The sequence below is a fragment of the Ambystoma mexicanum genome (genome assembly GCF_040938575.1).
Source record: "Ambystoma mexicanum isolate Mex_15411 chromosome 12 unlocalized genomic scaffold, UKY_AmexF1_1 Mex_chr12_unloc.1, whole genome shotgun sequence".
NCBI classification, from domain to species: domain Eukaryota; kingdom Metazoa; phylum Chordata; class Amphibia; order Caudata; family Ambystomatidae; genus Ambystoma; species Ambystoma mexicanum.
The window spans coordinates 4,117,048-4,130,152 of NW_027182322.1; the positions used below are offsets into that span (position 1 = coordinate 4,117,048).

The following is a 13,105-nucleotide window of genomic DNA, read 5'->3' on the forward strand; positions in this document are numbered from 1 at the left end:
TGGCTCCACTTTGATGACTTTCATTTGGATTCTGACTTGATTATTGAGATCTTTAATAAGTGACTGGGGATCAGGTGTCCACTTATTCTCATGGATAACATCACAACCAACCTTTAATTCAAACATGAGTCATGACATCACAGATGGAGTACAGCTTATGATAGAGGTGGAACGTCACATGGTAACAGCCCAAGTAGCTCGCTGTGATCATATAGTGGTTAGTACCCTGCGTTGTGGCCGCAGCAACCTCGGTTCGAATCCGCGTCACGGCATTGCGGTGAGGCAATGTCACGGCAGTTGGGCAGATATTTTAGAATTTCCATTAATACATTGGCAATCTCTGTGGAGGACTGAAACAATTCGATATGTCCTGTTACTGTTATGAACCTTTTGTTTCTTTAATGCTCTCTGCACACTTTTTCATCGGGTGACTGTAATGTATTTCAACCAAATCTAATTAAGAGCGCATTATGTGGTGACATTTGCAGTACATGAAACATTATAACACTGCCATTTACGTCAATAACCACTAGCTTGATTAAGACATATGTATTGCAGCGACAGTATTTCCCAGTTACAAATGGGAATAAAAACAACATCCGCGAGGGATTGAACCAACGACATTTAACTGATGTTGCCAATGGAGCGCGTTACAGAGAGCGCAAGGTCCCGCCTTTACAGTCACACGCTGATGATAATACAGATGTTTAAATAAACAGGCATATCTGTGGACTTGTGGTCTTTCTACATTGGGACTCATAGTCTAGTCCTAGGCTATTGTAGGCACTGGCGTATCTTTTAGTGGAATGAGAGGCATTCTGTAGTCGCGTGAAAGGACCTTTCAAGTCAATCTGATCTGTATTGTCCTGTGAAAAAAAGCGTTCTTAGACACAGTGAGGAGTTTTTGGGGATAATGGGAAAATCATTTCCAACTAAATGACAGGAATTTCTTAGTCCAATCATGAGGTGTGCTAGGCTTTTTTATACTGTGGCGGAAAGAGAGAGAGTATAACAGTCATTATAAATAAAGGGCCAAGGAAGTGACAGTTTATGGAAGGAGCAATTTGCACATAGTTTTAGAATGTGGTCAGGAGGAGGACAATGTGCTTACACATATGAAACATTAGAAGGTAGACATTATGGAAGCACATATATTTCTTTATTTTTATTGTATTTGGGGAGAGGGGGTTAATATAGCACGTCCAATGTGGAAAAGTGCTTTCCATAGCACCTTGCAGGTGGGCGACATCTAGAGCTGTGCAGTAGCCACCCATGCCCCAGACGTCAAAGAGAACAAGAAGTTACACATGTTGGAAGTGAGGGTGAGACATTGAGGAGATATGATCCCCGTATGAAGCCGAGAGAAGGAGGAGGCGTGAACGTGCATCCATATATGCAGGCGAGAAGGGAAGGAGCATTGGTCATGCATCCCTGCATGAGGGTGAGACAGGGAGGAGATATGATCCCCGTATGAAGCCGAGAGAAGGAGGAGGCGTGAACATGCATCCATGTATGCGGGCGAGACAGGAAGGAGCATTGGTCATGCATCCCTGCATGAGGGTGAGACAAGGAGGAGATATGATCCCCGTATGAAGCCGAGAGAAGGAGGAGGCGTGAACGTGCATCCATGTATGCAGGCGAGAAGGGAAGGAGCATTGGTCATGCATCCCTGCATGAGGGTGAGACAGGGAGGAGATATGATCCCCGTATGAAGCCGAGAGAAGGAGGAGGCGTGAACGTGCATCCATGTATGCGGGCGAGACAGGAAGGAGCATTGGTCATGCATCCCTGCATGAGGGTGAGACAGGGAGGAGATATGATCCCCCTATGAAGCCGAGAGAAGGAGGAGGCGTGAACGTGCATCCATGTATGCGGGCGAGACGGGAAGGAGCATTGGTCATGCATCCCTTCCTGAGGGTGAGACAGGGAGGAGATAAAATCCCCGAATGAACCCGAGAGAACGAGGAGACATGAACGTGCATCCATGTATGCGGGCGAGAAGGGAAGGAGCATTGATCATGCATCCCTGCATGAGGGTGAGACAGGGAGGAGATAAAATGCCTGTATGAAGCCAAGAGAACGAGGCGGCATGAACATGCATCCTTGTATGCAGGTGTGACATGGAGTCATCATGAACATGCATCCCTTTATAAGGACATAACATGGAGGACGCATGAACATGAATGCCTGAATTTTATGGTGGTGGCCTTCGGGTGATTTGGCACATGCAATTGGTGAAGAGCACTTCTCCTGCGCAAAAAAATAAATGTACTATTAGCACCCCGGAGGGAGCCTCTGCACTTCTTATAGGGAGAAAACTCTGCAATGGAAGGGGACAGGGTCAATAACAGCTGTAAACTCTCACAAGACCATCACTGCTCTCACACTTTCCTGCTCTCAGGCTGGCGGGCCATTATCGGCCCTGGCTGCCGCACCATTGCCAGGTTTGTGTAACTGTATTATTTCTAATTGGCTCCACTTTGATGACTTTCATTTGGATTCTGACTTGATTATTGAGATCTTAAATAAGTGACTGGGGATCAGGTGTCCACTTATTCTCATGGATAACATCACAACCAACCTTTAATTCAAACATGTCATGACATCACAGATGGAGTACAGCTTATGATAGAGGTGGAACGTCACATTGTAGCAGCCCAAGTAGCTCGCTGTGATCGTATAGTGGTTAGTACTCTGCGTTGTGGCCGCAGCAACCTCGGTTCGAATCCGAGTCACGGCATTGCGGTGAGGCAATGTCACGGCAGTTGGGCAGATATTTGAGAATTTCCATTAATACATTGGCAATCTCTGTGGAGGACTGAAACAATTCGATATGTCCTGTTACTGTTATGAACCTTTTGTTTCTTTAATGCTCTTTGCACACTTTTTCATCGGGTGACTGTAATGTATTTCAACCAAATCTAATTAAGAGCGCATTATGTGGTGACATTTGCAGTACATGAAACATTATAACACTGCCATTTACGTCAATAACCACTAGCTTGATTAAGACATATGTATTGCAGCGACAGTATTTCCCAGTTACAAATGGGAATAAAAACAACATCCGCGAGGGATTGAACCAACAACATTTAACTGATGTTGCCAATGGAGCGCGTTACAGAGAGCGCGATGTCCCGCCTTTACAGTCACACGCTGATGATAATACAGATGTTTAAATAAACAGGCATATCTGTGGACTTGTGGTCTTTCTACATTGGGACTCATAGTCTAGTCCTAGGCTAGTGTAGGCACTGGCGTATCTTTTAGTGGAATGAGAGGCATTCTGTAGTCGCGTGAAAGGACCTTTCAAGTCAATCTGATCTGTATTGTCCTGTGAAAAAAAGCGTTCTTAGACACAGTGAGGAGTTTTTGGGGATAATGGGAAAATCATTTCCAACTAAATGACAGGAATTTCTTAGTCCAATCATGAGGTGTGCTAGGCTTTTTTATACTGTGGCGGAAAGAGAGAGAGTATAACAGTCATTATAAATAAAGGGCCAAGGAAGTGACAGTTTATGGAAGGAACAATTTGCACATAGTTTTAGAATGTGGTCAGGAGGAGTACAATTGCTTACACATATGAAACATTAGAAGGTAGACATTATGGAAGCACATATATTTCTTTATTTTTATTGTATTTGGGGAGAGGGGGTTAATATAGCACGTCCAATGTGGAAAAGTGCTTTCCATAGCACCTTGCAGGTGGGCGACATCTAGAGCTGTGCAGTAGCCACCCATGCCCCAGACGTCAAAGAGAACAAGAAGTTACACATGTTGGAAGTGAGGGTGAGACATTGAGGAGATATGTTCCCCGTATGAAGCAGAGAGAAGGAGGAGGCGTGAACGTGCATCCATGTATGCAGGCGAGAAGGGAAGGAGCATTGATCATGCATCCCTGCATGAGGGTGAGACAGGGAGGAGATATGATCCCCGTATGAAGCCGAGAGAAGGAGGAGGCGTGAACGTGCATCCATGTATGCGAGCGAGACAGGAAGGAGCGTTGGTCATGCATCCCTGCATGAGGGTGAGACAGGGAGGAGATATGATCCCCGTATGAAGCCGAGAGAAGGAGGAGGCGTGAACGTGCATCCATGTATGCAGGCGAGAAGGGAAGGAGCATTGGTCATGCATCCCTGCATGAGGGTGAGACAGGGAGGAGATATGATCCCCGTATGAAGCCGAGAGAAGGAGGAGGCGTGAACGTGCATCCATGTATGCGGGCGAGACAGGAAGGAGCATTGGTCATGCATCCCTGCATGAGGGTGAGACAGGGAGGAGATATGATCCCTGTATGAAGCCGAGAGAAGGAGGAGGCGTGAACGTACATCCATGTATGCGGGCGAGACGGGAAGGAGCATTGGTCATGCATCCCTTCCTGAGGGTGAGACAGGGAGGAGATAAAATCCCCGTATGAAGCAGAGAGAACGAGGAGACATGAACGTGCATCCATGTATGCGGGCGAGAAGGGAAGGAGCATTGGTCATGCATCCCTGCATGAGGGTGAGACAGGGAGGAGATAAAATCCCTGTATGAAGCCAAGAGAACGAGGCGGCATGAACATGCATCCTTGTATGCAGGTGTGACATGGAGTCATCATGAACATGCATCCCTTTATAAGGACATAACATGGAGGACGCATGAACATGAATGCCTGAATATTATGGTGGTGGCCTTCGGGTGATTTGGCACGTGCAATTGGTGAAGAGCACTTCTCCTGCGCAAAAAAATAAATGTACTATTAGCACCCCGGAGGGAGCCTCTGCACTTCTTATAGGGAGAAAACTCTGCAATGGAAGGGGACAGGGTCAATAACAGCTGTAAACTCTCACAAGACCATCACTGCTCTCACACTTTCCTGCTCTCAGGCTGGCGGGCCATTATCGGCCCTGGCTGCCGCACCATTGCCAGGTTTGTGTAACTATATTATTTCTAATTGGCTCCACTTTGATGACTTTCATTTGGATTCTGACTTGATTATTGAGATCTTAAATAAGTGACTGGGGATCAGGTGTCCACTTATTCTCATGGATAACATCACAACCAACCTTTAATTCAAACATGAGTCATGACATCACAGATGGAGTACAGCTTATGATAGAGGTGGAACGTCACATGGTAGCAGCCCAAGTAGCTCGCTGTGATCGTATAGTGGTTAGTACTCTGCGTTGTGGCCGCAGCAACCTCGGTTCGAATCCGAGTCACGGCATTGCGGTGAGGCAATGTCACGGCAGTTGGGCAGATATTTTAGAATTTCCATTAATACATTGGCAATCTCTGTGGAGGACTGAAACAATTCGATATGTCCTGTTACTGTTATGAACCTTTTGTTTCTTTAATGCTCTCTGCACACTTTTTCATCAGGTGACTGTAATGTATTTCAACCAAATCTAATTAAGAGCGCATTATGTGGTGACATTTGCAGTACATGAAACATTATAACACTGCCATTTACGTCAATAACCACTAGCTTGATTAAGACATATGTATTGCAGCGACAGTATTTCCCAGTTACAAATGGGAATAAAAACAACATCCGCGAGGGATTGAACCAACGACATTTAACTGATGTTGCCAATGGAGCGCGTTACAGAGAGCGCGAGGTCCCGCCTTTACAGTCACACGCTGATGATAATACAGATGTTTAAATAAACAGGCATATCTGTGGACTTGTGGTCTTTCTACATTGGGACTCATAGTCTAGTCCTAGGCTATTGTAGGCACTGGCGTATCTTTTAGTGGAATGAGAGGCATTCTGTAGTCGCGTGAAAGGACCTTTCAAGTCAATCTGATCTGTATTGTCCTGTGAAAAAAAGCGTTCTTAGACACAGTGAGGAGTTTTTGGGGATAATGGGAAAATCATTTCCAACTAAATGACAGGAATTTCTTAGTCCAATCATGAGGTGTGCTAGGCTTTTTTATACTGTGGCGGAAAGAGAGAGAGTATAACAGTCATTATAAATAAAGGGCCAAGGAAGTGACAGTTTATGGAAGGAACAATTTGCACATAGTTTTAGAATGTGGTCAGGAGGAGGACAATGTGCTTACACATATGAAACATTAGAAGGTAGACATTATGGAAGCACATATATTTCTTTATTTTTATTGTATTTGGGGAGAGGGGGTTAATATAGCACGTCCAATGTGGAAAAGTGCTTTCCATAGCACCTTGCAGGTGGGCGAAATCTAGAGCTGTGCAGTAGCCAACCATGCCCCAGACGTCAAAGAGAACAAGAAGTTACACATGTTGGAAGTGAGGGTGAGACATTGAGGAGATATGATCCCCGTATGAAGCCGAGAGAAGGAGGAGGCGTGAACATGCATCCATGTATGCAGGCGAGAAGGGAAGGAGCATTGGTCATGCATCCCTGCATGAGGGTGAGACAGGGAGGAGATATGATCCCCGTATGAAGCCGAGAGAAGGAGGAGGCGTGAACGTGCATCCATGTATGCGGGCGAGACAGGAAGGAGCGTTGGTCATGCATCCCTGCATGAGGGTGAGACAGGGAGGAGATATGATCCCCGTATGAAGCCGAGAGAAGGAGGAGGCGTGAACGTGCATCCATGTATGCAGGCGAGAAGGGAAGGAGCATTGGTCATGCATCCCTGCATGAGGGTGAGACAGGGAGGAGATATGATCCCTGTATGAAGCCGAGAGAAGGAGGAGGCGTGAACGTGCATCCATGTATGCGGGCGAGACAGGAAGGACCATTGGTCATGCATCCCTGCATGAGGGTGAGACAGGGAGGAGATATGATCCCCGTATGAAGCCGAGAGAAGGAGGAGGCGTGAACGTGCATCCATGTATGCGGGCGAGACGTGAAGGAGCATTGGGCATGCATCCCTTCCTGAGGGTGAGACAGGGAGGAGATAAAATCCCCGTATGAAGCCGAGAGAACGAGAAGACATGAACGTGCATCCATGTATGCGGGCGAGAAGGGAAGGAGCATTGGTCATGCATCCCTGCATGAGGGTGAGACAGGGAGGAGATAAAATCCCTGTATGAAGCCAAGAGAACGAGGCGGCATGAACATGCATCCTTGTATGCAGGTGTGACATGGAGTCATCATGAACATGCATCCCTTTATAAGGACATAACATGGAGGATGCATGAACATGAATGCCTGAATTTTATGGTGGTGGCCTTCGGGTGATTTGGCACGTGCAATTGGCGAAGAGCACTTCTCCTGTGCAAAAAAATAAATGTACTATTAGCGCCCCGGAGGGAGCCTCTGCACTTCTTATAGGGAGAAAACTCTGCAATGGAAGGGGACAGGGTCAATAACAGCTGTAAACTCTCACAAGACCATCACTGCTCTCACACTTTCCTGCTCTCAGGCTGGCGGGCCATTATCGGCCCTGGCTGCCGCACCATTGCCAGATTTGTGTAACTATATTATTTGTAATTGGCTCCACTTTGATGACTTGCATTTGGATTCTGACTTGATTATTGAGATCTTAAATAAGTGACTGGGGATCAGGTGTCCACTTATTCTCATGGATAACATCACAACCAACCTTTAATTCAAACATGAGTCATGACATCACAGATGGAGTACAGTTTATGATAGAGGTGGAACGTCACATTGTAGCAGCCCAAATATCTCGCCGTGATCGTATAGTGGTTAGTACTCTGCGTTGTGGCCTCAGCAACCTCGGTTCGAATCCGAGACACGGCATTGCGGTGAGGCAATGTCACGGCAGTTGGGCAGATATTTTAGAATTTCCATTAATACATTGGCAATCTCTGTGGAGGACTGAAACAATTCGATATGTCCTGTTACTGTTATGAACCTTTTGTTTCTTTAATGCTCTTTGCACACTTTTTCATCGGGTGACTGTAATGTATTTCAACCAAATCTAATTAAGAGCGCATTATGTGGTGACATTTGCAGTACATGAAACATTATAACACTGCCATTTACGTCAATAACCACTAGCTTGATTAAGACATATGTATTGCAGCGACAGTATTTCCCAGTTACAAATGGGAATAAAAACAACATCCGCGAGGGATTGAACCAACGACATTTAACTGATGTTGCCAATGGAGCGCGTTACAGAGAGCGCGAGGTCCCGCCTTTACAGTCACACGCTGATGATAATACAGATGTTTAAATAAACAGGCATATCTGTGGACTTGTGGTCTTTCTACATTGGGACTCATAGTCTAGTCCTAGGCTATTGTAGGCACTGGCGTATCTTTTAGTGGAATGAGAGGCATTCTGTAGTCGCGTGAAAGGACCTTTCAAGTCAATCTGATCTGTATTGTCCTGTGAAAAAAAGCGTTCTTAGACACAGTGAGGAGTTTTTGGGGATAATGGGAAAATAATTTCCAACTAAATGACAGGAATTTCTTAGTCCAATCATGAGGTGTGCTAGGCTTTTTTATACTGTGGCGGAAAGAGAGAGAGTATAACAGTCATTATAAATAAAGGGCCAAGGAAGTGACAGTTTATGGAAGGAACAATTTGCACATAGTTTTAGAATGTGGTCAGGAGGAGGGCAATGTGCTTACACATATGAAACATTAGAAGGTAGACATTATGGAAGCACATATATTTCTTTATTTTTATTGTATTTGGGGAGAGGGGGTTAATATAGCACGTCCAATGTGGAAAAGTGCTTTCCATAACACCTTGCACGTGGGCGACATCTAGAGCTGTGCAGTAGCCACCCATGCCCCAGACGTCAAAGAGAACAAGAAGTTACACATGTTGGAAGTGAGGGTGAGACATTGAGGAGATATGATCCCCGTATGAAGCCGAGAGAAGGAGGAGGCGTGAACGTGCATCCATGTATGCGGGCAAGACAGGAAGGAGCATTGGTCATGCATCCCTGCATGAGGGTGAGACAGGGAGGAGATATGATCCCTGTATGAAGCCGAGAGAAGGAGGAGGCATGAACGTGCATCCATGTATGCGGGCGAGACAGGAAGGAGCATTGGTCATGCATCCCTGCATGAGGGTGAGACAGGGAGGAGATATGATCCCCGTATGAAGCCGAGAGAAGGAGGAGGCGTGAACGTGCATCCATGTATGCAGGCGAGAAGGGAAGGAGCATTGGTCATGCATCCCTGCATGAGGGTGAGACAGGGAGGAGATATGATCCCTGTATGAAGCCGAGAGAAGGAGGAGGCATGAACATGCATCCATGTATGCGGGCGAGACAGGAAGGAGCATTGGTCATGCATCCCTGCATGAGGGTGAGACAGGGAGGAGATATGATCCCCGTATGAAGCCGAGAGAAGGAGGAGGCGTGAACGTGCATCCATGTATGCAGGCGAGACGGGAAGGAGCATTGGTCATGCATCCCTTCCTGAGGGTGAGACAGGGAGGAGATAAAATCCCCGTATGAAGCCGAGAGAACGAGGAGACATGAACGTGCATCCATGTATGCGGGCGAGAAGGGAAGGAGCATTGGTCATGCATCCCTGCATGAGGGTGAGACAGGGAGGAGATAAAATCCCTGTATGAAGCCAATAGAACGAGGCGGCATGAACATGCATCCATGTATGCAGGTGTGACATGGAGTCATCATGAACATGCATCCCTTTATAAGGACATAACATGGAGGACGCATGAACATGAATGCCTGAATTTTATGGTGGTGGCCTTCGGGTGATTTGGCACGTGCAATTGGTGAAGAGCACTTCTCCTGCACAAAAAAATAAATGTACTATTAGCACCCCGGAGGGAGCCTCTGCACTTCTTATAGGGAGAAAACTCTGCAATGGAAGGGGACAGGGTCAATAACAGCTGTAAACTCTCACAAGACCATCACTGCTCTCACACTTTCCTGCTCTCAGGCTGGCGGGCCATTATCGGCCCTGGCTGCCGCACCATTGCCAGGTTTGTGTAACTATATTATTTCTAATTGGCTCCACTTTGATGACTTTCATTTGGATTCTGACTTGATTATTGAGATCTTAAATAAGTGACTGGGGATCAGGTGTCCACTTATTCTCATGGATAACATCACAACCAACCTTTAATTCAAACATGAGTCATGACATCACAGATGGAGTACAGCTTATGATAGAGGTGGAACGTCACATTGTAGCAGCCCAAGTAGCTCGACGTGATAGTATAGTGGTTAGTACTCTGCGTTGTGGCCGCAGCAACCTCGGTTCGAATCCGAGTCACAGCATTGCAGTGAGGCAATGTCACGGCAGTTGGGCAGATATTTTAGAATTTCCATTAATACATTGGCAATCTCTGTGGAGGACTGAAACAATTCGATATGTCCTGTTACTGTTATGAACCTTTTGTTTCTTTAATGCTCTTTGCACACTTTTTCATCGGGTGACTGTAATGTATTTCAACCAAATCTAATTAAGAGCGCATTATGTGGTGACATTTGCAGTACATGAAACATTATAACACTGCCATTTACGTCAATAACCACTAGCTTGATTAAGACATATGTATTGCAGCGACAGTATTTCCCAGTTACAAATGGGAATAAAAACAACATCCGCGAGGGATTGAACCAACGACATTTAACTGATGTTGCCAATGGAGCGCGTTACAGAGAGCGCGAGGTCCCGCCTTTACAGTCACACGCTGATGATAATACAGATGTTTAAATAAACAGGCATATCTGTGGACTTGTGGTCTTTCTACATTGGGACTCATAGTCTAGTCCTAGGCTATTGTAGGCACTGGCGTATCTTTTAGTGGAATGAGAGGCATTCTGTAGTCGCGTGAAAGGACCTTTCAAGTCAATCTGATCTGTATTGTCCTGTGAAAAAAAGCGTTCTTAGACACAGTGAGGAGTTTTTGGGGATAATGGGAAAATCATTTCCAACTAAATGACAGGAATTTCTTAGTCCAATCATGAGGTGTGCTAAGCTTTTTTATACTGTGGCGGAAAGAGAGAGAGTATAACAGTCATTATAAATAAAGGGCCAAGGAAGTGACAGTTTATGGAAGGAACAATTTGCACATAGTTTTAGAATGTGGTCAGGAGGAGGACAATGTGCTTACACATATGAAACATTAGAAGGTAGACATTATGGAAGCACATATATTTCTTTATTTTTATTGTATTTGGGGAGAGGGGGTTAATATAGCACGTCCAATGTGGAAAAGTGCTTTCCATAGCACCTTGCAGGTGGGCGACATCTAGAGCTGTGCAGTAGCCACCCATGCCCCAGACGTCAAAGAGAACAAGAAGTTACACATGTTGGAAGTGAGGGTGAGACATTGAGGAGATATGATCCCCGTATGAAGCCGAGAGAAGGAGGAGGCGTGAACGTGCATCCATGTATGTAGGCGAGAAGGGAAGGAGCATTGGTCATGCATCCCTGCATGAGGGTGAGACAGGGAGGAGATATGATCCCCGTATGAAGCCGAGAGAAGGAGGAGGCGTGAACGTGCATCCATGTATGCAGGCGAGAAGGGAAGGAGCATTGGTCATGCATCCCTGCATGAGGGTGAGACAGGGAGGAGATATGATCCCTGTATGAAGCCGAGAGAAGGAGGAGGCGTGAACGTGCATCCATGTATCTGGGCGAGACAGGAAGGAGCATTGGTCATGCATCCCTGCATGAGGGTGAGACAGGGAGGAGATATGATCCCCGTATGAAGCCGAGAGAAGGAGGAGGCGTGAACGTGCATCCATGTATGCAGGCGAGACGGGAAGGAGCATTGGTCATGCATCCCTTCCTGAGGGTGAGACAGGGAGGAGATAAAATCCCCGTATGAAGCCGAGAGAACGAGGAGACATGAACGTGCATCCATGTATGCAGGCGAGAAGGGAAGGAGCATTGGTCATGCATCCCTGCATGAGGGTGAGACAGGGAGGAGATAAAATCCCTGTATGAAGCCAAGAGAACGAGGCGGCATGAACATGCATCCTTGTATGCAGGTGTGACATGGAGTCATCATGAACATGCATCCCTTTATAAGGACATAACATGGAGGACGCATGAACATGAATGCCTGAATTTTATGGTGGTGGCCTTCGGGTGATTTGGCACGTGCAATTGGTGAAGAGCACTTCTCCTGCGCAAAAAAATAAATGTACTATTAGCACCCCGGAGGGAGCCTCTGCACTTCTTATAGGGAGAAAACTCTGCAATGGAAGGGGACAGGGTCAATAACAGCTGTAAACTCTCACAAGACCATCACTGCTCTCACACTTTCCTGCTCTCAGGCTGGCGGGCCATTATCGGCCCTGGCTGCCGCACCATTGCCAGGTTTGTGTAACTGTATTATTTCTAATTGGCTCCACTTTGATGACTTTCATTTGGATTCTGACTTGATTATTGAGATCTTAAATAAGTGACTGGGGATTAGGTGTCCACTTATTCTCATGGATAACATCACAACCAACCTTTAATTCAAACATGAGTCATGACATCACAGATGGAGTACAGCTTATGATAGAGGTGGAACGTCACATTGTAGCAGCCCAAGTAGCTCGCTGTGATCGTATAGTGGTTAGTACTCTGCGTTGTGGCCGCAGCAACCTCGGTTCGAATCCGAGTCACAGCATTGCGGTGAGGCAATGTCACGGCAGTTGGGCAGATATTTTAGAATTTCCATTAATACATTGGCAATCTCTGTGGAGGACTGAAACAATTCGATATGTCCTGTTACTGTTATGAACCTTTTGTTTCTTTAATGCTCTTTGCACACTTTTTCATCGGGTGACTGTAATGTATTTCAACCAAATCTAATTAAGAGCGCATTATGTGGTGACATTTGCAGTACATGAAACATTATAACACTGCCATTTACGTCAATAACCACTAGCTTGATTACGACATATGTATTGCAGCGACAGTATTTCCCAGTTACAAATGGGAATAAAAACAACATCCGCGAGGGATTGAACCAACAACATTTAACTGATGTTGCCAATGGAGCGCGTTACAGAGAGCGCGATGTCCCGCCTTTACAGTCACACGCTGATGATAATACAGATGTTTAAATAAACAGGCATATCTGTGGACTTGTGGTCTTTCTACATTGGGACTCATAGTCTAGTCCTAGGCTAGTGTAGGCACTGGCGTATCTTTTAGTGGAATGAGAGGCATTCTGTAGTCGCGTGAAAGGACCTTTCAAGTCAATCTGATCTGTATTGTCCTGTGAAAAAA

At 45.9% G+C, this 13,105-nt stretch overlaps 3 non-coding genes across 3 annotated transcripts; all 3 read left to right on the top strand.

Annotated features, from left to right (window-relative positions):
* The first annotated feature begins 2,668 nt into the window (after positions 1 to 2,668).
* On the top strand, positions 2,669 to 2,740 carry TRNAH-GUG (transfer RNA histidin (anticodon GUG)). Its single transcript has one exon. It is a non-coding gene; the product is annotated as a tRNA-His (tRNA).
* Positions 2,741 to 5,137: 2,397 nt separating this feature from the next.
* Positions 5,138 to 5,209, top strand: TRNAH-GUG (transfer RNA histidin (anticodon GUG)). The gene has a single exon. It is a non-coding gene; the product is annotated as a tRNA-His (tRNA).
* Positions 5,210 to 12,428: 7,219 nt separating this feature from the next.
* On the top strand, positions 12,429 to 12,500 carry TRNAH-GUG (transfer RNA histidin (anticodon GUG)). The gene has a single exon. It is a non-coding gene; the product is annotated as a tRNA-His (tRNA).
* The last annotated feature ends 605 nt before the right edge of the window (positions 12,501 to 13,105 follow it).